Here is a 25,426-nt window from a genome sequence, read left to right as displayed (position 1 = left end):
GGTGTGCTACTCTCGAATCCGGTCAGCACATGATGAAAAGCCAGGAAGTATACCTTGTCAAATTGCCGTCAACAGGGACAAGTTAACCACCAGCTCCACCGGCGCCCGGCTAGCTCAGTCGGTAGAGCATGAGACTCTTAATCTCAGGGTCGTGGGTTCGAGCCCCACGTTGGGCGGTGCCCGTCTCCTTATTAACAAAGTTTCCAGCTCATCCTTGAACCTCTTACACCTCGATGGTACCGAGCACTGCGTTTTAATGCACAGGTGTGATCAAACCGAGATGAAAAGGGCGTATCTAGCTCCTTGCCCGAGAGATAAATCAAAGGTTCCGCAGATAATTCCTTTGGCTCCGGTCACCCGGACGCAGATAGGAGCTGCAGCCATCATAACTTGTATGAAAACTAAGAAGAGCTCCTGTCTATTTACAGTTTCATTTACTCTAGCGTTTCCTTAAACATTGCGTGTACGAAGGCTAAGAAATTGGAGAGCTATTCTAATACAATAACTATTAGGAATCTTTTCGGCATAACAGTTTCACTGTGATTTTGCAGGTAACACGTACGTTGGGAAAACATTTTGAACGCGATCAATAACCGCACTGGAAAAATGTGGGAAAGAAAGGGCGAAAAGCGACTCTTCAACATGTGGAAATATCTTCCTGAGCGGAGCCCTCTTCTCGAAGCTCAACACTCTGCAAGAGTCACTTCTCCCAACTTGCGCCCGCAGGTTTCCGTAGTGTGCCTGCAAAGAGCCATCCGCTTGAGACAGGTGCACCTCCCGATTTCATTGAACTAAGCTAGATGCACAATTTCTAATGCAGCCTTCATCACAATAGACAGTTCATTTCTCGAAAGCTTGTCGTAAAAAAAGGAAACAAAGAACGAAAACGTATAGCTGACAATCTTCTGAAGATGCAGATTCATCTTTGGGGAAATGGACATTTTATGTATGCAGATGCTTTTCAAGCGCTGGTTTTAGAACGTCGCTGTGCTTCCAGCATCCTTTTCAGCCTTCTAAACTGGCTACCGAGGTGCCGATCACATTGTAAAGCGGTTGAGAGGCCGGAGCTGCTCAAACCGCTCTTGCCGTTTCCCATCAATCAAAAGCACTATGTTGTTTCTTTGTATGGAAAGCTTTTCAAGTCTGGCATCGACACGCACCTTTCCTGAAACGTCCAAAAGGTGAATGCTTCGCAAAGAAATCCAGTCTACCTTCAGGGGGCATGATGTTGAAATCGGAATGAGCCCTGGGTGGGCTTGAAGCAGCAGCTGTTCAGTTAACAGCTGCACAGAAACGCACCCCGCTTGCTTTGTATCATTCGCAAGTTTGTGGTTAAAGAGTAAAAAAGGCTGGAATTCTTCTGCCAGCCGGCAGGATTTCTTCTGCACTCACCCAGAAAAGCCAAGAATTGTATTTCATCTTTCGCAAGCTGTATTTTCCAGGAGGAGAATGAATACTTGCATTAAACTGAATCAAGCCGACAGAGACGCACAGCCGTTGTTTTTCTCCATGGGAAGTTTTTCGTTAAGGAAAAACACCGTTGTCATTTTCTTGCCAGCCGGCGGTATTTCTTGTGCAGCGATGAGCCAGATTTGTATTTCGTATTTCGCAAGTTGTGTGAATTTCTTGAAGTTGAAAGTGAATTCGCTCCAGAAAAGAAATGTCGCTTGAAAGCCGAGGCTGTTTGTTAAACCGCAGGACCTGAGCTTGCGTTCTGTTTCTCATGGCGTTCGCAAAGGCGATTCCTGCCTTTAAAACTGCTGTGTCTGCGACTGAAAGTGGCGTGTGTCGCAGCTTCTAAAGTCTTGTTGACGCTCCTCGATGTTGCTTTCTCTCTGCCTAAGGAAGTTCGATTGTCGCGTCGGAACGGGGAGACCTAATCCTTCCAGCTTTAAGCCACCCTTCAGTCTTCTGAAGGGTGTCCGAGTGCTAGCATGTCATTTGGCTTTTTTTGGGGGGAAGCGGAGAGCGACATTGAAAAAGGTTACCGCCGCCGCCTCGCCCTCCGTGTTAAATGATTGCAAGCCGGCGGCGGCGGCGCTCCCTGTAGTCGTGGCCGAGCGGTTAAGGCGATGGGCTAGAAAGCCATTGGGGTCTCCCCGCGTTGGCTCGAATCCTGCCGACTACGGCGCCCTTCTCCTGTCGCTTCGGCCTGCCCAGAAAAAGGCGGAGTGCCGTTTCTCTCTTCCTGCTTCTTGTACAAACGCTAAATCGCTTGGACCTGCTGCCTTGGAAGTAATGTCTTCAACATCCACCAGTGACATTTCACAGCTGGAAGCACACTGCCACGCTTTTGGCATTGGCATGTCTTGCGCCCTACTTCCAGCCTTTGTAGACCTAAGTATTCAAACTGAAAGAACCGGCTGAATGAGTGTTTGCAGTGCACCAGGAGGAGCAGGGACCATAGCATTGGAGGGGTGAGGATGGCGCAGATGGAAACGTTTTCATGCGCTCCTCTGGGAGGAATGAAAAGAAAAGACGAAACCGGAAACAGTAGTAGCCGCAAGAGGAAGTGTCTTCAAGCGCCAAGCAAGCGCTCCTCGTTAGTATAGTGGTGCGTATCCCCGCCTGTCACGTGGGAGACCAGGGATGGATTGCTTGACGGCGAGCCAGGTTGCTTTTCTCCCATCAGATTCCAACCGCTAATGCTAACGCAGTGTGTGGGAGCTTACATGCTTTTCCTTTCCCGTCTTTTTCGGACGACTATTCCAAAGGGGTAACCTGAAGGAATAGGGGCCTGAAGACACGAGGCATTCTTAAACCAGCACTGGGCTGCACGGTCTTCTGTTGTGATCAGGTTATATTCGAGTCAAAAAGCCAGAGCATCCGCTTCCATCCTATGGAGCACGAGCTAAATCGGAAGAGGCAGGGGATACACCTACGCCTATCGGCGCACGTTCCCCGCGGCAGGCTGCTTCACCCATTTGCACCCGACTGGAGACGGCACTGAGCAAGCTTTTTGTCAGGAGTGGGATTCGAACCCACGCCTCCAGGGGAGACTGCGACCTGAACGCAGCGCCTTAGACCGCTCGGCCATCCTGACGCGGGCCCCCTGTCCCGGGGCGGTCTGATGAGCCACCGCGATCCCACTACGCTCCTCGAGTATCGCACTGTTATTAATACTACAGTGTGACTCCAGCATTAAAATGTTTGGAAAATGTGTCGGCTTTTATAATCCAGTGTAGAGCAGCATGTGATGATTTGTGCTACAACACCAAGCGCTCAAAGTGACGTCTGCGTTTGTCGTTGAAACTTTCAACTCTTTCATCACTTATGTAGGAAATAAAAAGAGCAGTTGTGCGCCACACGCAGAGAGGCCGTCAGCAGAGTGGCGCAGCGGAAGCGTGCTGGGCCCATAACCCAGAGGTCGATGGATCGAAACCATCCTCTGCTACATGTGTCCTATGCACGATTCATAAGCGTGCCATTGGGTTAGCAAAGTGCCTTCAAATAGTCTGCATCTCCCTTTCTTTAAATTCTGTCCTGAGTTTCTCTCTCGTGTGTGTTTGTGCAAGCTTGACACTTGCGGGACTCTTTAATCTTCACCAATACGGAGATGACCAAATGTGTCTTCGGTTGTTCTGAGGTCTTTGATAGTTTCTTTGAAAGCTTCAACTGAACCTCGAAATCGAAGCAGTTATGTTTATATTGATTTCTCGCGTTAATCATTACGAACCAGGAACAGCCAGCACACTCGGTCGCATTAGTAATTATGTCACGTCTCTACTTAGCAGAGCATTCAAAGGCCCACTGGAAGTAGTAAAGCACTAAAACACTGCAAAACTGAACTCGGGAAAATCATACTGGGAGCTCTGAGCGATGTCTGCATCCAAGCCATCCAATACGGACTCTGAAACCTTGGAATATCAACCGTATGATGCGCTACCTTTTACCTGGAGCAAAACGATGGAATTAGAAGAATGCTTACCGCAGGATACAACTGTGCCGCTGTTATTTGGAGCACGGTTTTCACTTGCATGAAAACTACAGCAGAACGTAGAAGGATGATCACTGAGGAGTCCACGCGGGCATGCTGAGGAGATTGTAGGTCATACATTTCAATGATTACTGACATTTGCGCTGCTGGAGGTACAGTAATCAACAAAGAACAGGGTGTGCTACTCTCGAATCCGGTCAGCACATGATGAAAAGCCAGGAAGTATACCTTGTCAAATTGCCGTCAACAGGGACAAGTTAACCACCAGCTCCACCGGCGCCCGGCTAGCTCAGTCGGTAGAGCATGAGACTCTTAATCTCAGGGTCGTGGGTTCGAGCCCCACGTTGGGCGGTGCCCGTCTCCTTATTAACAAAGTTTCCCGCTCATCCTTGAACCTCTTACACCTCGATGGTACCGAGCACTGCGTTTTAATGCACAGGTGTGATCAAACCGAGATGAAAAGGGCGTATCTAGCTCCTTGCCCGAGAGATAAATCAAAGGTTCCGCAGATAATCCCTTGGCTCCGGTCACCCGGACGCAGATAGGAGCTGCAGCCATCATAACTTGTATGAAAACTAAGAAGAGCTCCTGTCTATTTACAGTTTCATTTACTCTAGCGTTTCCTTAAACATTGCGTGTACGAAGGCTAAGAAATTGGAGAGCTATTCTAATACAATAACTATTAGGAATCTTTTCGGCATAACAGTTTCACTGTGATTTTGCAGGTAACACGTACGTTGGGAAAACATTTTGAACGCGATCAATAACCGCACTGGAAAAATGTGGGAAAGAAAGGGCGAAAAGCGACTCTTCAACATGTGGAAATATCTTCCTGAGCGGAGCCCTCTTCTCGAAGCTCAACACTCTGCAAGAGTCACTTCTCCCAACTTGCGCCCGCAGGTTTCCGTAGTGTGCCTGCAAAGAGCCATCCGCTTGAGACAGGTGCACCTCCCGATTTCATTGAACTAAGCTAGATGCACAATTTCTAACGCAGCCTTCATCACAATAGACAGTTCATTTCTCGAAAGCTTGTCGTAAAAAAAGGAAACAAAGAACGAAAACGTATAGCTGACAATCTTCTGAAGATGCAGATTCATCTTTGGGGAAATGGACATTTTATGTATGCAGATGCTTTTCAAGCGCTGGTTTTAGAACGTCGCTGTGCTTCCAGCATCCTTTTCAGCCTTCTAAACTGGCTACCGAGGTGCCGATCACATTGTAAAGCGGTTGAGAGGCCGGAGCTGCTCAAACCGCTCTTGCCGTTTCCCATCAATCAAAAGCACTATGTTGTTTCTTTGTATGGAAAGCTTTTCAAGTCTGGCATCGACACGCACCTTTCCTGAAACGTCCAAAAGGTGAATGCTTCGCAAAGAAATCCAGTCTACCTTCAGGGGGCATGATGTTGAAATCGGAATGAGCCCTGGGTGGGCTTGAAGCAGCAGCTGTTCAGTTAACAGCTGCACAGAAACGCACCCCGCTCTCTTTGTATCATTCGCAAGTTTGTGGTTAAAGAGTAAAAAAGGCTGGAATTCTTCTGCCAGCCGGCAGGATTTCTTCTGCACTCACCCAGAAAAGCCAAGAATTGTATTTCATCTTTCGCAAGCTGTATTTTCCAGGAGGAGAATGAATACTTGCATTAAACTGAATCAAGCCGACAGAGACGCACAGCCGTTGTTTTTCTCCATGGGAAGTTTTTCGTTAAGGAAAAACACCGTTGTCATTTTCTTGCCAGCCGGCGGTATTTCTTGTGCAGCGATGAGCCAGATTTGTATTTCGTATTTCGCAAGTTGTGTGAATTTCTTGAAGTTGAAAGTGAATTCGCTCCAGAAAAGAAATGTCGCTTGAAAGCCGAGGCTGTTTGTTAAACCGCAGGACCTGAGCTTGCGTTCTGTTTCTCATGGCGTTCGCAAAGGCGATTCCTGCCTTTAAAACTGCTGTGTCTGCGACTGAAAGTGGCGTGTGTCGCAGCTTCTAAAGTCTTGTTGACGCTCCTCGATGTTGCTTTCTCTCTGCCTAAGGAAGTTCGATTGTCGCGTCGGAACGGGGAGACCTAATCCTTCCAGCTTTAAGCCACCCTTCAGTCTTCTGAAGGGTGTCCGAGTGCTAGCATGTCATTTGGCTTTTTTTGGGGGGAAGCGGAGAGCGACATTGAAAAAGGTTACCGCCGCCGCCTCGCCCTCCGTGTTAAATGATTGCAAGCCGGCGGCGGCGGCGCTCCCTGTAGTCGTGGCCGAGCGGTTAAGGCGATGGGCTAGAAAGCCATTGGGGTCTCCCCGCGTTGGCTCGAATCCTGCCGACTACGGCGCCCTTCTCCTGTCGCTTCGGCCTGCCCAGAAAAAGGCGGAGTGCCGTTTCTCTCTTCCTGCTTCTTGTACAAACGCTAAATCGCTTGGACCTGCTGCCTTGGAAGTAATGTCTTCAACATCCACCAGTGACATTTCACAGCTGGAAGCACACTGCCACGCTTTTGGCATTGGCATGTCTTGCGCCCTACTTCCAGCCTTTGTAGACCTAAGTATTCAAACTGAAAGAACCGGCTGAATGAGTGTTTGCAGTGCACCAGGAGGAGCAGGGACCATAGCATTGGAGGGGTGAGGATGGCGCAGATGGAAACGTTTTCATGCGCTCCTCTGGGAGGAATGAAAAGAAAAGACGAAACCGGAAACAGTAGTAGCCGCAAGAGGAAGTGTCTTCAAGCGCCAAGCAAGCGCTCCTCGTTAGTATAGTGGTGCGTATCCCCGCCTGTCACGTGGGAGACCAGGGATGGATTGCTTGACGGCGAGCCAGGTTGCTTTTCTCCCATCAGATTCCAACCGCTAATGCTAACGCAGTGTGTGGGAGCTTACATGCTTTTCCTTTCCCGTCTTTTTCGGACGACTATTCCAAAGGGGTAACCTGAAGGAATAGGGGCCTGAAGACACGAGGCATTCTTAAACCAGCACTGGGCTGCACGGTCTTCTGTTGTGATCAGGTTATATTCGAGTCAAAAAGCCAGAGCATCCGCTTCCATCCTATGGAGCACGAGCTAAATCGGAAGAGGCAGGGGATACACCTACGCCTATCGGCGCACGTTCCCCGCGGCAGGCTGCTTCACCCATTTGCACCCGACTGGAGACGGCACTGAGCAAGCTTTTTGTCAGGAGTGGGATTCGAACCCACGCCTCCAGGGGAGACTGCGACCTGAACGCAGCGCCTTAGACCGCTCGGCCATCCTGACGCGGGCCCCCTGTCCCGGGGCGGTCTGATGAGCCACCGCGATCCCACTACGCTCCTCGAGTATCGCACTGTTATTAATACTACAGTGTGACTCCAGCATTAAAATGTTTGGAAAATGTGTCGGCTTTTATAATCCAGTGTAGAGCAGCATGTGATGATTTGTGCTACAACACCAAGCGCTCAAAGTGACGTCTGCGTTTGTCGTTGAAACTTTCAACTCTTTCATCACTTATGTAGGAAATAAAAAGAGCAGTTGTGCGCCACACGCAGAGAGGCCGTCAGCAGAGTGGCGCAGCGGAAGCGTGCTGGGCCCATAACCCAGAGGTCGATGGATCGAAACCATCCTCTGCTACATGTGTCCTATGCACGATTCATAAGCGTGCCATTGGGTTAGCAAAGTGCCTTCAAATAGTCTGCATCTCCCTTTCTTTAAATTCTGTCCTGAGTTTCTCTCTCGTGTGTGTTTGTGCAAGCTTGACACTTGCGGGACTCTTTAATCTTCACCAATACGGAGATGACCAAATGTGTCTTCGGTTGTTCTGAGGTCTTTGATAGTTTCTTTGAAAGCTTCAACTGAACCTCGAAATCGAAGCAGTTATGTTTATATTGATTTCTCGCGTTAATCATTACGAACCAGGAACAGCCAGCACACTCGGTCGCATTAGTAATTATGTCACGTCTCTACTTAGCAGAGCATTCAAAGGCCCACTGGAAGTAGTAAAGCACTAAAACACTGCAAAACTGAACTCGGGAAAATCATACTGGGAGCTCTGAGCGATGTCTGCATCCAAGCCATCCAATACGGACTCTGAAACCTTGGAATATCAACCGTATGATGCGCTACCTTTTACCTGGAGCAAAACGATGGAATTAGAAGAATGCTTACCGCAGGATACAACTGTGCCGCTGTTATTTGGAGCACGGTTTTCACTTGCATGAAAACTACAGCAGAACGTAGAAGGATGATCACTGAGGAGTCCACGCGGGCATGCTGAGGAGATTGTAGGTCATACATTTCAATGATTACTGACATTTGCGCTGCTGGAGGTACAGTAATCAACAAAGAACAGGGTGTGCTACTCTCGAATCCGGTCAGCACATGATGAAAAGCCAGGAAGTATACCTTGTCAAATTGCCGTCAACAGGGACAAGTTAACCACCAGCTCCACCGGCGCCCGGCTAGCTCAGTCGGTAGAGCATGAGACTCTTAATCTCAGGGTCGTGGGTTCGAGCCCCACGTTGGGCGGTGCCCGTCTCCTTATTAACAAAGTTTCCCGCTCATCCTTGAACCTCTTACACCTCGATGGTACCGAGCACTGCGTTTTAATGCACAGGTGTGATCAAACCGAGATGAAAAGGGCGTATCTAGCTCCTTGCCCGAGAGATAAATCAAAGGTTCCGCAGATAATCCCTTGGCTCCGGTCACCCGGACGCAGATAGGAGCTGCAGCCATCATAACTTGTATGAAAACTAAGAAGAGCTCCTGTCTATTTACAGTTTCATTTACTCTAGCGTTTCCTTAAACATTGCGTGTACGAAGGCTAAGAAATTGGAGAGCTATTCTAATACAATAACTATTAGGAATCTTTTCGGCATAACAGTTTCACTGTGATTTTGCAGGTAACACGTACGTTGGGAAAACATTTTGAACGCGATCAATAACCGCACTGGAAAAATGTGGGAAAGAAAGGGCGAAAAGCGACTCTTCAACATGTGGAAATATCTTCCTGAGCGGAGCCCTCTTCTCGAAGCTCAACACTCTGCAAGAGTCACTTCTCCCAACTTGCGCCCGCAGGTTTCCGTAGTGTGCCTGCAAAGAGCCATCCGCTTGAGACAGGTGCACCTCCCGATTTCATTGAACTAAGCTAGATGCACAATTTCTAACGCAGCCTTCATCACAATAGACAGTTCATTTCTCGAAAGCTTGTCGTAAAAAAAGGAAACAAAGAACGAAAACGTATAGCTGACAATCTTCTGAAGATGCAGATTCATCTTTGGGGAAATGGACATTTTATGTATGCAGATGCTTTTCAAGCGCTGGTTTTAGAACGTCGCTGTGCTTCCAGCATCCTTTTCAGCCTTCTAAACTGGCTACCGAGGTGCCGATCACATTGTAAAGCGGTTGAGAGGCCGGAGCTGCTCAAACCGCTCTTGCCGTTTCCCATCAATCAAAAGCACTATGTTGTTTCTTTGTATGGAAAGCTTTTCAAGTCTGGCATCGACACGCACCTTTCCTGAAACGTCCAAAAGGTGAATGCTTCGCAAAGAAATCCAGTCTACCTTCAGGGGGCATGATGTTGAAATCGGAATGAGCCCTGGGTGGGCTTGAAGCAGCAGCTGTTCAGTTAACAGCTGCACAGAAACGCACCCCGCTCTCTTTGTATCATTCGCAAGTTTGTGGTTAAAGAGTAAAAAAGGCTGGAATTCTTCTGCCAGCCGGCAGGATTTCTTCTGCACTCACCCAGAAAAGCCAAGAATTGTATTTCATCTTTCGCAAGCTGTATTTTCCAGGAGGAGAATGAATACTTGCATTAAACTGAATCAAGCCGACAGAGACGCACAGCCGTTGTTTTTCTCCATGGGAAGTTTTTCGTTAAGGAAAAACACCGTTGTCATTTTCTTGCCAGCCGGCGGTATTTCTTGTGCAGCGATGAGCCAGATTTGTATTTCGTATTTCGCAAGTTGTGTGAATTTCTTGAAGTTGAAAGTGAATTCGCTCCAGAAAAGAAATGTCGCTTGAAAGCCGAGGCTGTTTGTTAAACCGCAGGACCTGAGCTTGCGTTCTGTTTCTCATGGCGTTCGCAAAGGCGATTCCTGCCTTTAAAACTGCTGTGTCTGCGACTGAAAGTGGCGTGTGTCGCAGCTTCTAAAGTCTTGTTGACGCTCCTCGATGTTGCTTTCTCTCTGCCTAAGGAAGTTCGATTGTCGCGTCGGAACGGGGAGACCTAATCCTTCCAGCTTTAAGCCACCCTTCAGTCTTCTGAAGGGTGTCCGAGTGCTAGCATGTCATTTGGCTTTTTTTGGGGGGAAGCGGAGAGCGACATTGAAAAAGGTTACCGCCGCCGCCTCGCCCTCCGTGTTAAATGATTGCAAGCCGGCGGCGGCGGCGCTCCCTGTAGTCGTGGCCGAGCGGTTAAGGCGATGGGCTAGAAAGCCATTGGGGTCTCCCCGCGTTGGCTCGAATCCTGCCGACTACGGCGCCCTTCTCCTGTCGCTTCGGCCTGCCCAGAAAAAGGCGGAGTGCCGTTTCTCTCTTCCTGCTTCTTGTACAAACGCTAAATCGCTTGGACCTGCTGCCTTGGAAGTAATGTCTTCAACATCCACCAGTGACATTTCACAGCTGGAAGCACACTGCCACGCTTTTGGCATTGGCATGTCTTGCGCCCTACTTCCAGCCTTTGTAGACCTAAGTATTCAAACTGAAAGAACCGGCTGAATGAGTGTTTGCAGTGCACCAGGAGGAGCAGGGACCATAGCATTGGAGGGGTGAGGATGGCGCAGATGGAAACGTTTTCATGCGCTCCTCTGGGAGGAATGAAAAGAAAAGACGAAACCGGAAACAGTAGTAGCCGCAAGAGGAAGTGTCTTCAAGCGCCAAGCAAGCGCTCCTCGTTAGTATAGTGGTGCGTATCCCCGCCTGTCACGTGGGAGACCAGGGATGGATTGCTTGACGGCGAGCCAGGTTGCTTTTCTCCCATCAGATTCCAACCGCTAATGCTAACGCAGTGTGTGGGAGCTTACATGCTTTTCCTTTCCCGTCTTTTTCGGACGACTATTCCAAAGGGGTAACCTGAAGGAATAGGGGCCTGAAGACACGAGGCATTCTTAAACCAGCACTGGGCTGCACGGTCTTCTGTTGTGATCAGGTTATATTCGAGTCAAAAAGCCAGAGCATCCGCTTCCATCCTATGGAGCACGAGCTAAATCGGAAGAGGCAGGGGATACACCTACGCCTATCGGCGCACGTTCCCCGCGGCAGGCTGCTTCACCCATTTGCACCCGACTGGAGACGGCACTGAGCAAGCTTTTTGTCAGGAGTGGGATTCGAACCCACGCCTCCAGGGGAGACTGCGACCTGAACGCAGCGCCTTAGACCGCTCGGCCATCCTGACGCGGGCCCCCTGTCCCGGGGCGGTCTGATGAGCCACCGCGATCCCACTACGCTCCTCGAGTATCGCACTGTTATTAATACTACAGTGTGACTCCAGCATTAAAATGTTTGGAAAATGTGTCGGCTTTTATAATCCAGTGTAGAGCAGCATGTGATGATTTGTGCTACAACACCAAGCGCTCAAAGTGACGTCTGCGTTTGTCGTTGAAACTTTCAACTCTTTCATCACTTATGTAGGAAATAAAAAGAGCAGTTGTGCGCCACACGCAGAGAGGCCGTCAGCAGAGTGGCGCAGCGGAAGCGTGCTGGGCCCATAACCCAGAGGTCGATGGATCGAAACCATCCTCTGCTACATGTGTCCTATGCACGATTCATAAGCGTGCCATTGGGTTAGCAAAGTGCCTTCAAATAGTCTGCATCTCCCTTTCTTTAAATTCTGTCCTGAGTTTCTCTCTCGTGTGTGTTTGTGCAAGCTTGACACTTGCGGGACTCTTTAATCTTCACCAATACGGAGATGACCAAATGTGTCTTCGGTTGTTCTGAGGTCTTTGATAGTTTCTTTGAAAGCTTCAACTGAACCTCGAAATCGAAGCAGTTATGTTTATATTGATTTCTCGCGTTAATCATTACGAACCAGGAACAGCCAGCACACTCGGTCGCATTAGTAATTATGTCACGTCTCTACTTAGCAGAGCATTCAAAGGCCCACTGGAAGTAGTAAAGCACTAAAACACTGCAAAACTGAACTCGGGAAAATCATACTGGGAGCTCTGAGCGATGTCTGCATCCAAGCCATCCAATACGGACTCTGAAACCTTGGAATATCAACCGTATGATGCGCTACCTTTTACCTGGAGCAAAACGATGGAATTAGAAGAATGCTTACCGCAGGATACAACTGTGCCGCTGTTATTTGGAGCACGGTTTTCACTTGCATGAAAACTACAGCAGAACGTAGAAGGATGATCACTGAGGAGTCCACGCGGGCATGCTGAGGAGATTGTAGGTCATACATTTCAATGATTACTGACATTTGCGCTGCTGGAGGTACAGTAATCAACAAAGAACAGGGTGTGCTACTCTCGAATCCGGTCAGCACATGATGAAAAGCCAGGAAGTATACCTTGTCAAATTGCCGTCAACAGGGACAAGTTAACCACCAGCTCCACCGGCGCCCGGCTAGCTCAGTCGGTAGAGCATGAGACTCTTAATCTCAGGGTCGTGGGTTCGAGCCCCACGTTGGGCGGTGCCCGTCTCCTTATTAACAAAGTTTCCCGCTCATCCTTGAACCTCTTACACCTCGATGGTACCGAGCACTGCGTTTTAATGCACAGGTGTGATCAAACCGAGATGAAAAGGGCGTATCTAGCTCCTTGCCCGAGAGATAAATCAAAGGTTCCGCAGATAATCCCTTGGCTCCGGTCACCCGGACGCAGATAGGAGCTGCAGCCATCATAACTTGTATGAAAACTAAGAAGAGCTCCTGTCTATTTACAGTTTCATTTACTCTAGCGTTTCCTTAAACATTGCGTGTACGAAGGCTAAGAAATTGGAGAGCTATTCTAATACAATAACTATTAGGAATCTTTTCGGCATAACAGTTTCACTGTGATTTTGCAGGTAACACGTACGTTGGGAAAACATTTTGAACGCGATCAATAACCGCACTGGAAAAATGTGGGAAAGAAAGGGCGAAAAGCGACTCTTCAACATGTGGAAATATCTTCCTGAGCGGAGCCCTCTTCTCGAAGCTCAACACTCTGCAAGAGTCACTTCTCCCAACTTGCGCCCGCAGGTTTCCGTAGTGTGCCTGCAAAGAGCCATCCGCTTGAGACAGGTGCACCTCCCGATTTCATTGAACTAAGCTAGATGCACAATTTCTAACGCAGCCTTCATCACAATAGACAGTTCATTTCTCGAAAGCTTGTCGTAAAAAAAGGAAACAAAGAACGAAAACGTATAGCTGACAATCTTCTGAAGATGCAGATTCATCTTTGGGGAAATGGACATTTTATGTATGCAGATGCTTTTCAAGCGCTGGTTTTAGAACGTCGCTGTGCTTCCAGCATCCTTTTCAGCCTTCTAAACTGGCTACCGAGGTGCCGATCACATTGTAAAGCGGTTGAGAGGCCGGAGCTGCTCAAACCGCTCTTGCCGTTTCCCATCAATCAAAAGCACTATGTTGTTTCTTTGTATGGAAAGCTTTTCAAGTCTGGCATCGACACGCACCTTTCCTGAAACGTCCAAAAGGTGAATGCTTCGCAAAGAAATCCAGTCTACCTTCAGGGGGCATGATGTTGAAATCGGAATGAGCCCTGGGTGGGCTTGAAGCAGCAGCTGTTCAGTTAACAGCTGCACAGAAACGCACCCCGCTCTCTTTGTATCATTCGCAAGTTTGTGGTTAAAGAGTAAAAAAGGCTGGAATTCTTCTGCCAGCCGGCAGGATTTCTTCTGCACTCACCCAGAAAAGCCAAGAATTGTATTTCATCTTTCGCAAGCTGTATTTTCCAGGAGGAGAATGAATACTTGCATTAAACTGAATCAAGCCGACAGAGACGCACAGCCGTTGTTTTTCTCCATGGGAAGTTTTTCGTTAAGGAAAAACACCGTTGTCATTTTCTTGCCAGCCGGCGGTATTTCTTGTGCAGCGATGAGCCAGATTTGTATTTCGTATTTCGCAAGTTGTGTGAATTTCTTGAAGTTGAAAGTGAATTCGCTCCAGAAAAGAAATGTCGCTTGAAAGCCGAGGCTGTTTGTTAAACCGCAGGACCTGAGCTTGCGTTCTGTTTCTCATGGCGTTCGCAAAGGCGATTCCTGCCTTTAAAACTGCTGTGTCTGCGACTGAAAGTGGCGTGTGTCGCAGCTTCTAAAGTCTTGTTGACGCTCCTCGATGTTGCTTTCTCTCTGCCTAAGGAAGTTCGATTGTCGCGTCGGAACGGGGAGACCTAATCCTTCCAGCTTTAAGCCACCCTTCAGTCTTCTGAAGGGTGTCCGAGTGCTAGCATGTCATTTGGCTTTTTTTGGGGGGAAGCGGAGAGCGACATTGAAAAAGGTTACCGCCGCCGCCTCGCCCTCCGTGTTAAATGATTGCAAGCCGGCGGCGGCGGCGCTCCCTGTAGTCGTGGCCGAGCGGTTAAGGCGATGGGCTAGAAAGCCATTGGGGTCTCCCCGCGTCGGCTCGAATCCTGCCGACTACGGCGCCCTTCTCCTGTCGCTTCGGCCTGCCCAGAAAAAGGCGGAGTGCCGTTTCTCTCTTCCTGCTTCTTGTACAAACGCTAAATCGCTTGGACCTGCTGCCTTGGAAGTAATGTCTTCAACATCCACCAGTGACATTTCACAGCTGGAAGCACACTGCCACGCTTTTGGCATTGGCATGTCTTGCGCCCTACTTCCAGCCTTTGAAGACCTAAGTATTCAAACTGAAAGAACCGGCTGAATGAGTGTTTGCAGTGCACCAGGAGGAGCAGGGACCATAGCATTGGAGGGGTGAGGATGGCGCAGATGGAAACGTTTTCATGCGCTCCTCTGGGAGGAATGAAAAGAAAAGACGAAACCGGAAACAGTAGTAGCCGCAAGAGGAAGTGTCTTCAAGCGCCAAGCAAGCGCTCCTCGTTAGTATAGTGGTGCGTATCCCCGCCTGTCACGTGGGAGACCAGGGATGGATTGCTTGACGGCGAGCCAGGTTGCTTTTCTCCCATCAGATTCCAACCGCTAATGCTAACGCAGTGTGTGGGAGCTTACATGCTTTTCCTTTCCCGTCTTTTTCGGACGACTATTCCAAAGGGGTAACCTGAAGGAATAGGGGCCTGAAGACACGAGGCATTCTTAAACCAGCACTGGGCTGCACGGCCTTCTGTTGTGATCAGGTTATATTCGAGTCAAAAAGCCAGAGCATCCGCTTCCATCCTATGGAGCACGAGCTAAATCGGAAGAGGCAGGGGATACACCTACGCCTATCGGCGCACGTTCCCCGCGGCAGGCTGCTTCACCCATTTGCACCCGACTGGAGACGGCACTGAGCAAGCTTTTTGTCAGGAGTGGGATTCGAACCCACGCCTCCAGGGGAGACTGCGACCTGAACGCAGCGCCTTAGACCGCTCGGCCATCCTGACGCGGGCCCCCTGTCCCGGGGCGGTCTGATGAGCCACCGCGATCCCACTACGCTCCTCGAGTATCGCACTGTTATTAATACTACAGTGTGACTCCAGCATTAAAATGTTTGGAAAATGTGTCGGCTTTTATAATCCAGTGTAGAGCAGCATGTGATGATTTGTGCTACAACACCAAGCGCTCAAAGTGACGTCTGCGTTTGTCGTTGAAACTTTCAACTCTTTCATCACTTATGTAGGAAATAAAAAGAGCAGTTGTGCGCCACACGCAGAGAGGCCGTCAGCAGAGTGGCGCAGCGGAAGCGTGCTGGGCCCATAACCCAGAGGTCGATGGATCGAAACCATCCTCTGCTACATGTGTCCTATGCACGATTCATAAGCGTGCCATTGGGTTAGCAAAGTGCCTTCAAATAGTCTGCATCTCCCTTTCTTTAAATTCTGTCCTGAGTTTCTCTCTCGTGTGTGTTTGTGCAAGCTTGACACTTGCGGGACTCTTTAATCTTCACCAATACGGAGATGACCAAATGTGTCTTCGGTTGTTCTGAGGTCTTTGATAGTTTCTTTGAAAGCTTCAACTGAACCTCGAAATCGAAGCAGTTATGTTTATATTGATTTCTCGCGTTAATCATTACGAACCAGGAACAGCCAGCACACTCGGTCGCATTAGTAATTATGTCACGTCTCTACTTAGCAGAGCATTCAAAGGCCCACTGGAAGTAGTAAAGCACTAAAACACTGCAAAACTGAACTCGGGAAAATCATACTGGGAGCTCTGAGCGATGTCTGCATCCAAGCCATCCAATACGGACTCTGAAACCTTGGAATATCAACACTATGATGCGCTACCTTTTACCTGGAGCAAAACGATGGAATTAGAAGAATGCTTACCGCAGGATACAACTGTGCCGCTGTTATTTGGAGCACGGTTTTCACTTGCATGAAAACTACAGCAGAACGTAGAAGGATGATCACTGAGGAGTCCACGCGGGCATGCTGAGGAGATTGTAGGTCGTACATTTCAATGATTACTGACATTTGCGCTGCTGGAGGTACAGTAATCAACAAAGAACAGGGTGTGCTACTCTCGAATCCGGTCAGCACATGATGAAAAGCCAGGAAGTATACCTTGTCAAATTGCCGTCAACAGGGACAAGTTAACCACCAGCTCCACCGGCGCCCGGCTAGCTCAGTCGGTAGAGCATGAGACTCTTAATCTCAGGGTCGTGGGTTCGAGCCCCACGTTGGGCGGTGCCCGTCTCCTTATTAACAAAGTTTCCCGCTCATCCTTGAACCTCTTACACCTCGATGGTACCGAGCACTGCGTTTTAATGCACAGGTGTGATCAAACCGAGATGAAAAGGGCGTATCTAGCTCCTTGCCCGAGAGATAAATCAAAGGTTCCGCAGATAATCCCTTGGCTCCGGTCACCCGGACGCAGATAGGAGCTGCAGCCATCATAACTTGTATGAAAACTAAGAAGAGCTCCTGTCTATTTACAGTTTCATTTACTCTAGCGTTTCCTTAAACATTGCGTGTACGAAGGCTAAGAAATTGGAGAGCTATTCTAATACAATAACTATTAGGAATCTTTTCGGCATAACAGTTTCACTGTGATTTTGCAGGTAACACGTACGTTGGGAAAACATTTTGAACGCGATCAATAACCGCACTGGAAAAATGTGGGAAAGAAAGGGCGAAAAGCGACTCTTCAACATGTGGAAATATCTTCCTGAGCGGAGCCCTCTTCTCGAAGCTCAACACTCTGCAAGAGTCACTTCTCCCAACTTGCGCCCGCAGGTTTCCGTAGTGTGCCTGCAAAGAGCCATCCGCTTGAGACAGGTGCACCTCCCGATTTCATTGAACTAAGCTAGATGCACAATTTCTAACGCAGCCTTCATCACAATAGACAGTTCATTTCTCGAAAGCTTGTCGTAAAAAAAGGAAACAAAGAACGAAAACGTATAGCTGACAATCTTCTGAAGATGCAGATTCAGCTTTGGGGAAATGGACATTTTATGTATGCAGATGCTTTTCAAGCGCTGGTTTTAGAACGTCGCTGTGCTTCCAGCATCCTTTTCAGCCTTCTAAACTGGCTACCGAGGTGCCGATCACATTGTAAAGCGGTTGAGAGGCCGGAGCTGCTCAAACCGCTCTTGCCGTTTCCCATCAATCAAAAGCACTATGTTGTTTCTTTGTATGGAAAGCTTTTCAAGTCTGGCATCGACACGCACCTTTCCTGAAACGTCCAAAAGGTGAATGCTTCGCAAAGAAATCCAGTCTACCTTCAGGGGGCATGATGTTGAAATCGGAATGAGCCCTGGGTGGGCTTGAAGCAGCAGCTGTTCAGTTAACAGCTGCACAGAAACGCACCCCGCTTGCTTTGTATCATTCGCAAGTTTGTGGTTAAAGAGTAAAAAAGGCTGGAATTCTTCTGCCAGCCGGCAGGATTTCTTCTGCACTCACCCAGAAAAGCCAAGAATTGTATTTCATCTTTCGCAAGCTGTATTTTCCAGGAGGAGAATGAATACTTGCATTAAACTGAATCAAGCCGACAGAGACGCACAGCCGTTGTTTTTCTCCATGGGAAGTTTTTCGTTAAGGAAAAACACCGTTGTCATTTTCTTGCCAGCCGGCGGTATTTCTTGTGCAGCGATGAGCCAGATTTGTATTTCGTATTTCGCAAGTTGTGTGAATTTCTTGAAGTTGAAAGTGAATTCGCTCCAGAAAAGAAATGTCGCTTGAAAGCCGAGGCTGTTTGTTAAACCGCAGGACCTGAGCTTGCGTTCTGTTTCTCATGGCGTTCGCAAAGGCGATTCCTGCCTTTAAAACTGCTGTGTCTGCGACTGAAAGTGGCGTGTGTCGCAGCTTCTAAAGTCTTGTTGACGCTCCTCGATGTTGCTTTCTCTCTGCCTAAGGAAGTTCGATTGTCGCGTCGGAACGGGGAGACCTAATCCTTCCAGCTTTAAGCCACCCTTCAGTCTTCTGAAGGGTGTCCGAGTGCTAGAATGTCATTTGGCTTTTTTTGGGGGGAAGCGGAGAGCGACATTGAAAAAGGTTACCGCCGCCGCCTCGCCCTCCGTGTTAAATGATTGCAAGCCGGCAGCGGCGGCGCTCCCTGTAGTCGTGGCCGAGCGGTTAAGGCGATGGGCTAGAAAGCCATTGGGGTCTCCCCGCGTCGGCTCGAATCCTGCCGACTACGGCGCCCTTCTCCTGTCGCTTCGGCCTGCCCAGAAAAAGGCGGAGTGCCGTTTCTCTCTTCCTGCTTCTTGTACAAACGCTAAATCGCTTGGACCTGCTGCCTTGGAAGTAATGTCTTCAACATCCACCAGTGACATTTCACAGCTGGAAGCACACTGCCACGCTTTTGGCATTGGCATGTCTTGCGCCCTACTTCCAGCCTTTGAAGACCCAAGTATTCAAACTGAAAGAACCGGCTGAATGAGTGTTTGCAGTGCACCAGGAGGAGCAGGGACCATAGCATTGGAGGGGTGAGGATGGCGCAGATGGAAACGTTTTCATGCGCTCCTCTGGGAGGAATGAAAAGAAAAGACGAAACCGGAAACAGTAGTAGCCGCAAGAGGAAGTGTCTTCAAGCGCCAAGCAAGCGCTCCTCGTTAGTATAGTGGTGCGTATCCCCGCCTGTCACGTGGGAGACCAGGGATGGATTGCTTGACGGCGAGCCAGGTTGCTTTTCTCCCATCAGATTCCAACCGCTAATGCTAACGCAGTGTGTGGGAGCTTACATGCTTTTCCTTTCCCGTCTTTTTCGGACGACTATTCCAAAGGGGTAACCTGAAGGAATAGGGGCCTGAAGACACGAGGCATTCTTAAACCAGCACTGGGCTGCACGGCCTTCTGTTGTGATCAGGTTATATTCGAGTCAAAAAGCCAGAGCATCCGCTTCCATCCTATGGAGCACGAGCTAAATCGGAAGAGGCAGGGGATACACCTACGCCTATCGGCGCACGTTCCCCGCGGCAGGCTGCTTCACCCATTTGCACCCGACTGGAGACGGCACTGAGCAAGCTTTTTGTCAGGAGTGGGATTCGAACCCACGCCTCCAGGGGAGACTGCGACCTGAACGCAGCGCCTTAGACCGCTCGGCCATCCTGACGCGGGCCCCCTGTCCCGGGGCGGTCTGATGAGCCACCGCGATCCCACTACGCTCCTCGAGTATCGCACTGTTATTAATACTACAGTGTGACTCCAGCATTAAAATGTTTGGAAAATGTGTCGGCTTTTATAATCCAGTGTAGAGCAGCATGTGATGATTTGTGCTACAACACCAAGCGCTCAAAGTGACGTCTGCGTTTGTCGTTGAAACTTTCAACTCTTTCATCACTTATGTAGGAAATAAAAAGAGCAGTTGTGCGCCACACGCAGAGCGGCTGTCAGCAGAGTGGCGCAGCGGAAGCGTGCTGGGCCCATAACCCAGAGGTCGATGGATCGAAACCATCCTCTGCTACGTGTGTCCTATGCACGATTCATAAGCATGCCATTGGGTTAGCAAAGTGCCTTCAAATAGTCTGCATCTCCCTTTCTTTAAATTCTGTCCTGAGTTTCTCTCTCGTGTGTGTTTGTGCAAGCTTGACACTTGCGGGACTCTTTAATCTTCACCAATACGGAGATGACCAAATGTGTCTTCGGTTGTTCTGAGGTCTTTGATAGTTTCTTTGAAAGCTTCAACTGAACCTCGAAATCGAAGCAGTTATGTTTATATTGATTTCTCGCGTTAATCATTACGAACCAGGAACAGCCAGCACACTCGGTCGCATTAGTAATTATGTCACGTCTCTACTTAGCAGAGCATTCAAAGGCCCACTGGAAGTAGTAAAGCACTAAAACACTGCAAAACTGAACTCGGGAAAATCATACTGGGAGCTCTGAGCGATGTCTGCATCCAAGCCATCCAATACGGACTCTGAAACCTTGGAATATCAACCGTATGATGCGCTACCTTTTACCTGGAGCAAAACGATGGAATTAGAAGAATGCTTACCGCAGGATACAACTGTGCCGCTGTTATTTGGAGCACGGTTTTCACTTGCATGAAAACTACAGCAGAACGTAGAAGGATGATCACTGAGGAGTCCACGCGGGCATGCTGAGGAGATTGTAGGTCGTACATTTCAATGATTACTGACATTTGCGCTGCTGGAGGTACAGTAATCAACAAAGAACAGGGTGTGCTACTCTCGAATCCGGTCAGCACATGATGAAAAGCCAGGAAGTATACCTTGTCAAATTGCCGTCAACAGGGACAAGTTAACCACCAGCTCCACCGGCGCCCGGCTAGCTCAGTCGGTAGAGCATGAGACTCTTAATCTCAGGGTCGTGGGTTCGAGCCCCACGTTGGGCGGTGCCCGTCTCCTTATTAACAAAGTTTCCCGCTCATCCTTGAACCTCTTACACCTCGATGGTACCGAGCACTGCGTTTTAATGCACAGGTGTGATCAAACCGAGATGAAAAGGGCGTATCTAGCTCCTTGCCCGAGAGATAAATCAAAGGTTCCGCAGATAATCCCTTGGCTCCGGTCACCCGGACGCAGATAGGAGCTGCAGCCATCATAACTTGTATGAAAACTAAGAAGAGCTCCTGTCTATTTACAGTTTCATTTACTCTAGCGTTTCCTTAAACATTGCGTGTACGAAGGCTAAGAAATTGGAGAGCTATTCTAATACAATAACTATTAGGAATCTTTTCGGCATAACAGTTTCACTGTGATTTTGCAGGTAACACGTACGTTGGGAAAACATTTTGAACGCGATCAATAACCGCACTGGAAAAATGTGGGAAAGAAAGGGCGAAAAGCGACTCTTCAACATGTGGAAATATCTTCCTGAGCGGAGCCCTCTTCTCGAAGCTCAACACTCTGCAAGAGTCACTTCTCCCAACTTGCGCCCGCAGGTTTCCGTAGTGTGCCTGCAAAGAGCCATCCGCTTGAGACAGGTGCACCTCCCGATTTCATTGAACTAAGCTAGATGCACAATTTCTAATGCAGCCTTCATCACAATAGACAGTTCATTTCTCGAAAGCTTGTCGTAAAAAAAGGAAACAAAGAACGAAAACGTATAGCTGACAATCTTCTGAAGATGCAGATTCATCTTTGGGGAAATGGACATTTTATGTATGCAGATGCTTTTCAAGCGCTGGTTTTAGAACGTCGCTGTGCTTCCAGCATCCTTTTCAGCCTTCTAAACTGGCTACCGAGGTGCCGATCACATTGTAAAGCGGTTGAGAGGCCGGAGCTGCTCAAACCGCTCTTGCCGTTTCCCATCAATCAAAAGCACTATGTTGTTTCTTTGTATGGAAAGCTTTTCAAGTCTGGCATCGACACGCACCTTTCCTGAAACGTCCAAAAGGTGAATGCTTCGCAAAGAAATCCAGTCTACCTTCAGGGGGCATGATGTTGAAATCGGAATGAGCCCTGGGTGGGCTTGAAGCAGCAGCTGTTCAGTTAACAGCTGCACAGAAACGCACCCCGCTCTCTTTGTATCATTCGCAAGTTTGTGGTTAAAGAGTAAAAAAGGCTGGAATTCTTCTGCCAGCCGGCAGGATTTCTTCTGCACTCACCCAGAAAAGCCAAGAATTGTATTTCATCTTTCGCAAGCTGTATTTTCCAGGAGGAGAATGAATACTTGCATTAAACTGAATCAAGCCGACAGAGACGCACAGCCGTTGTTTTTCTCCATGGGAAGTTTTTCGTTAAGGAAAAACACCGTTGTCATTTTCTTGCCAGCCGGCGGTATTTCTTGTGCAGCGATGAGCCAGATTTGTATTTCGTATTTCGCAAGTTGTGTGAATTTCTTGAAGTTGAAAGTGAATTCGCTCCAGAAAAGAAATGTCGCTTGAAAGCCGAGGCTGTTTGTTAAACCGCAGGACCTGAGCTTGCGTTCTGTTTCTCATGGCGTTCGCAAAGGCGATTCCTGCCTTTAAAACTGCTGTGTCTGCGACTGAAAGTGGCGTGTGTCGCAGCTTCTAAAGTCTTGTTGACGCTCCTCGATGTTGCTTTCTCTCTGCCTAAGGAAGTTCGATTGTCGCGTCGGAACGGGGAGACCTAATCCTTCCAGCTTTAAGCCACCCTTCAGTCTTCTGAAGGGTGTCCGAGTGCTAGCATGTCATTTGGCTTTTTTTGGGGGGAAGCGGAGAGCGACATTGAAAAAGGTTACCGCCGCCGCCTCGCCCTCCGTGTTAAATGATTGCAAGCCGGCGGCGGCGGCGCTCCCTGTAGTCGTGGCCGAGCGGTTAAGGCGATGGGCTAGAAAGCCATTGGGGTCTCCCCGCGTTGGCTCGAATCCTGCCGACTACGGCGCCCTTCTCCTGTCGCTTCGGCCTGCCCAGAAAAAGGCGGAGTGCCGTTTCTCTCTTCCTGCTTCTTGTACAAACGCTAAATCGCTTGGACCTGCTGCCTTGGAAGTAATGTCTTCAACATCCACCGGTGACATTTCACAGCTGGAAGCACACTGCCACGCTTTTGGCATTGGCATGTCTTGCGCCCTACTTCCAGCCTTTGAAGACCTAAGTATTCAAACTGAAAGAACCGGCTGAATGAGTGTTTGCAGTGCACCAGGAGGAGCAGGGACCATAGCATTGGAGGGGTGAGGATGGCGCAGATGGAAACGTTTTCATGCGCTCCTCTGGGAGGAATGAAAAGAAAAGACGAAACCGGAAACAGTAGTAGCCGCAAGAGGAAGTGTCTTCAAGCGCCAAGCAAGCGCTCCTCGTTAGTATAGTGGTGCGTATCCCCGCCTGTCACGTGGGAGACCAGGGATGGATTGCTTGACGGCGAGCCAGGTTGCTTTTCTCCCATCAGATTCCAACCGCTAATGCTAACGCAGTGTGTGGGAGCTTACATGCTTTTCCTTTCCCGTCTTTTTCGGACGACTATTCCAAAGGGGTAACCTGAAGGAATAGGGGCCTGAAGACACGAGGCATTCTTAAACCAGCACTGGGCTGCACGGTCTTCTGTTGTGATCAGGTTATATTCGAGTCAAAAAGCCAGAGCATCCGCTTCCATCCTATGGAGCACGAGCTAAATCGGAAGAGGCAGGGGATACACCTACGCCTATCGGCGCACGTTCCCCGCGGCAGGCTGCTTCACCCATTTGCACCCGACTGGAGACGGCACTGAGCAAGCTTTTTGTCAGGAGTGGGATTCGAACCCACGCCTCCAGGGGAGACTGCGACCTGAACGCAGCGCCTTAGACCGCTCGGCCATCCTGACGCGGGCCCCCTGTCCCGGGGCGGTCTGATGAGCCACCGCGATCCCACTACGCTCCTCGAGTATCGCACTGTTATTAATACTACAGTGTGACTCCAGCATTAAAATGTTTGGAAAATGTGTCGGCTTTTATAATCCAGTGTAGAGCAGCATGTGATGATTTGTGCTACAACACCAAGCGCTCAAAGTGACGTCTGCGTTTGTCGTTGAAACTTTCAACTCTTTCATCACTTATGTAGGAAATAAAAAGAGCAGTTGTGCGCCACACGCAGAGAGGCCGTCAGCAGAGTGGCGCAGCGGAAGCGTGCTGGGCCCATAACCCAGAGGTCGATGGATCGAAACCATCCTCTGCTACATGTGTCCTATGCACGATTCATAAGCGTGCCATTGGGTTAGCAAAGTGCCTTCAAATAGTCTGCATCTCCCTTTCTTTAAATTCTGTCCTGAGTTTCTCTCTCGTGTGTGTTTGTGCAAGCTTGACACTTGCGGGACTCTTTAATCTTCACCAATACGGAGATGACCAAATGTGTCTTCGGTTGTTCTGAGGTCTTTGATAGTTTCTTTGAAAGCTTCAACTGAACCTCGAAATCGAAGCAGTTATGTTTATATTGATTTCTCGCGTTAATCATTACGAACCAGGAACAGCCAGCACACTCGGTCGCATTAGTAATTATGTCACGTCTCTACTTAGCAGAGCATTCAAAGGCCCACTGGAAGTAGTAAAGCACTAAAACACTGCAAAACTGAACTCGGGAAAATCATACTGGGAGCTCTGAGCGATGTCTGCATCCAAGCCATCCAATACGGACTCTGAAACCTTGGAATATCAACCGTATGATGCGCTACCTTTTACCTGGAGCAAAACGATGGAATTAGAAGAATGCTTACCGCAGGATACAACTGTGCCGCTGTTATTTGGAGCACGGTTTTCACTTGCATGAAAACTACAGCAGAACGTAGAAGGATGATCACTGAGGAGTCCACGCGGGCATGCTGAGGAGATTGTAGGTCGTACATTTCAATGATTACTGACATTTGCGCTGCTGGAGGTACAGTAATCAACAAAGAACAGGGTGTGCTACTCTCGAATCCGGTCAGCACATGATGAAAAGCCAGGAAGTATACCTTGTCAAATTGCCGTCAACAGGGACAAGTTAACCACCAGCTCCACCGGCGCCCGGCTAGCTCAGTCGGTAGAGCATAAGACTCTTAATCTCAGGGTCGTGGGTTCGAGCCCCACGTTGGGCGGTGCCCGTCTCCTTATTAACAAAGTTTCCCGCTCATCCTTGAACCTCTTACACCTCGATGGTACCGAGCACTGCGTTTTAATGCACAGGTGTGATCAAACCGAGATGAAAAGGGCGTATCTAGCTCCTTGCCCGAGAGATAAATCAAAGGTTCCGCAGATAATCCCTTGGCTCCGGTCACCCGGACGCAGATAGGAGCTGCAGCCATCATAACTTGTATGAAAACTAAGAAGAGCTCCTGTCTATTTACAGTTTCATTTACTCTAGCGTTTCCTTAAACATTGCGTGTACGAAGGCTAAGAAATTGGAGAGCTATTCTAATACAATAACTATTAGGAATCTTTTCGGCATAACAGTTTCACTGTGATTTTGCAGGTAACACGTACGTTGGGAAAACATTTTGAACGCGATCAATAACCGCACTGGAAAAATGTGGGAAAGAAAGGGCGAAAAGCGACTCTTCAACATGTGGAAATATCTTCCTGAGCGGAGCCCTCTTCTCGAAGCTCAACACTCTGCAAGAGTCACTTCTCCCAACTTGCGCCCGCAGGTTTCCGTAGTGTGCCTGCAAAGAGCCATCCGCT

General features: G+C 48.9%; 18 non-coding genes across 18 annotated transcripts; 12 read left to right on the top strand and 6 right to left on the bottom strand.

The window, feature by feature from the left end:
- The first annotated feature begins 103 nt into the window (after nt 1-103).
- On the top strand, nt 104-176 carry trnak-cuu (transfer RNA lysine (anticodon CUU)). Its single transcript has one exon. It is a non-coding gene; the product is annotated as a tRNA-Lys (tRNA).
- Nucleotides 177-2,960: 2,784 nt separating this feature from the next.
- Nucleotides 2,961-3,043, bottom strand: trnal-cag (transfer RNA leucine (anticodon CAG)). Its single transcript has one exon. It is a non-coding gene; the product is annotated as a tRNA-Leu (tRNA).
- A 279-nt stretch (nt 3,044-3,322) lies between these two features.
- Nucleotides 3,323-3,394, top strand: trnam-cau (transfer RNA methionine (anticodon CAU)). The gene has a single exon. It is a non-coding gene; the product is annotated as a tRNA-Met (tRNA).
- An 821-nt stretch (nt 3,395-4,215) lies between these two features.
- On the top strand, nt 4,216-4,288 carry trnak-cuu (transfer RNA lysine (anticodon CUU)). The gene has a single exon. It is a non-coding gene; the product is annotated as a tRNA-Lys (tRNA).
- Nucleotides 4,289-7,071: 2,783 nt separating this feature from the next.
- On the bottom strand, nt 7,072-7,154 carry trnal-cag (transfer RNA leucine (anticodon CAG)). The gene has a single exon. It is a non-coding gene; the product is annotated as a tRNA-Leu (tRNA).
- Nucleotides 7,155-7,433: 279 nt separating this feature from the next.
- trnam-cau (transfer RNA methionine (anticodon CAU)) lies at nt 7,434-7,505 on the top strand. Its single transcript has one exon. It is a non-coding gene; the product is annotated as a tRNA-Met (tRNA).
- An 821-nt stretch (nt 7,506-8,326) lies between these two features.
- trnak-cuu (transfer RNA lysine (anticodon CUU)) lies at nt 8,327-8,399 on the top strand. The gene has a single exon. It is a non-coding gene; the product is annotated as a tRNA-Lys (tRNA).
- Nucleotides 8,400-11,182: 2,783 nt separating this feature from the next.
- trnal-cag (transfer RNA leucine (anticodon CAG)) lies at nt 11,183-11,265 on the bottom strand. Its single transcript has one exon. It is a non-coding gene; the product is annotated as a tRNA-Leu (tRNA).
- A 279-nt stretch (nt 11,266-11,544) lies between these two features.
- On the top strand, nt 11,545-11,616 carry trnam-cau (transfer RNA methionine (anticodon CAU)). Its single transcript has one exon. It is a non-coding gene; the product is annotated as a tRNA-Met (tRNA).
- An 821-nt stretch (nt 11,617-12,437) lies between these two features.
- On the top strand, nt 12,438-12,510 carry trnak-cuu (transfer RNA lysine (anticodon CUU)). The gene has a single exon. It is a non-coding gene; the product is annotated as a tRNA-Lys (tRNA).
- Nucleotides 12,511-15,293: 2,783 nt separating this feature from the next.
- On the bottom strand, nt 15,294-15,376 carry trnal-cag (transfer RNA leucine (anticodon CAG)). Its single transcript has one exon. It is a non-coding gene; the product is annotated as a tRNA-Leu (tRNA).
- Nucleotides 15,377-15,655: 279 nt separating this feature from the next.
- Nucleotides 15,656-15,727, top strand: trnam-cau (transfer RNA methionine (anticodon CAU)). Its single transcript has one exon. It is a non-coding gene; the product is annotated as a tRNA-Met (tRNA).
- An 821-nt stretch (nt 15,728-16,548) lies between these two features.
- On the top strand, nt 16,549-16,621 carry trnak-cuu (transfer RNA lysine (anticodon CUU)). Its single transcript has one exon. It is a non-coding gene; the product is annotated as a tRNA-Lys (tRNA).
- A 2,783-nt stretch (nt 16,622-19,404) lies between these two features.
- Nucleotides 19,405-19,487, bottom strand: trnal-cag (transfer RNA leucine (anticodon CAG)). Its single transcript has one exon. It is a non-coding gene; the product is annotated as a tRNA-Leu (tRNA).
- A 279-nt stretch (nt 19,488-19,766) lies between these two features.
- trnam-cau (transfer RNA methionine (anticodon CAU)) lies at nt 19,767-19,838 on the top strand. Its single transcript has one exon. It is a non-coding gene; the product is annotated as a tRNA-Met (tRNA).
- Nucleotides 19,839-20,659: 821 nt separating this feature from the next.
- trnak-cuu (transfer RNA lysine (anticodon CUU)) lies at nt 20,660-20,732 on the top strand. Its single transcript has one exon. It is a non-coding gene; the product is annotated as a tRNA-Lys (tRNA).
- Nucleotides 20,733-23,515: 2,783 nt separating this feature from the next.
- Nucleotides 23,516-23,598, bottom strand: trnal-cag (transfer RNA leucine (anticodon CAG)). Its single transcript has one exon. It is a non-coding gene; the product is annotated as a tRNA-Leu (tRNA).
- Nucleotides 23,599-23,877: 279 nt separating this feature from the next.
- trnam-cau (transfer RNA methionine (anticodon CAU)) lies at nt 23,878-23,949 on the top strand. The gene has a single exon. It is a non-coding gene; the product is annotated as a tRNA-Met (tRNA).
- The last annotated feature ends 1,477 nt before the right edge of the window (nt 23,950-25,426 follow it).

The sequence above is a fragment of the Lepisosteus oculatus genome, unplaced genomic scaffold (genome assembly GCF_040954835.1).
Source record: "Lepisosteus oculatus isolate fLepOcu1 unplaced genomic scaffold, fLepOcu1.hap2 HAP2_SCAFFOLD_75, whole genome shotgun sequence".
In the NCBI taxonomy this organism is placed as follows: domain Eukaryota; kingdom Metazoa; phylum Chordata; class Actinopteri; order Semionotiformes; family Lepisosteidae; genus Lepisosteus; species Lepisosteus oculatus.
This window is presented reverse-complemented; position numbering and strand designations above follow the sequence as displayed.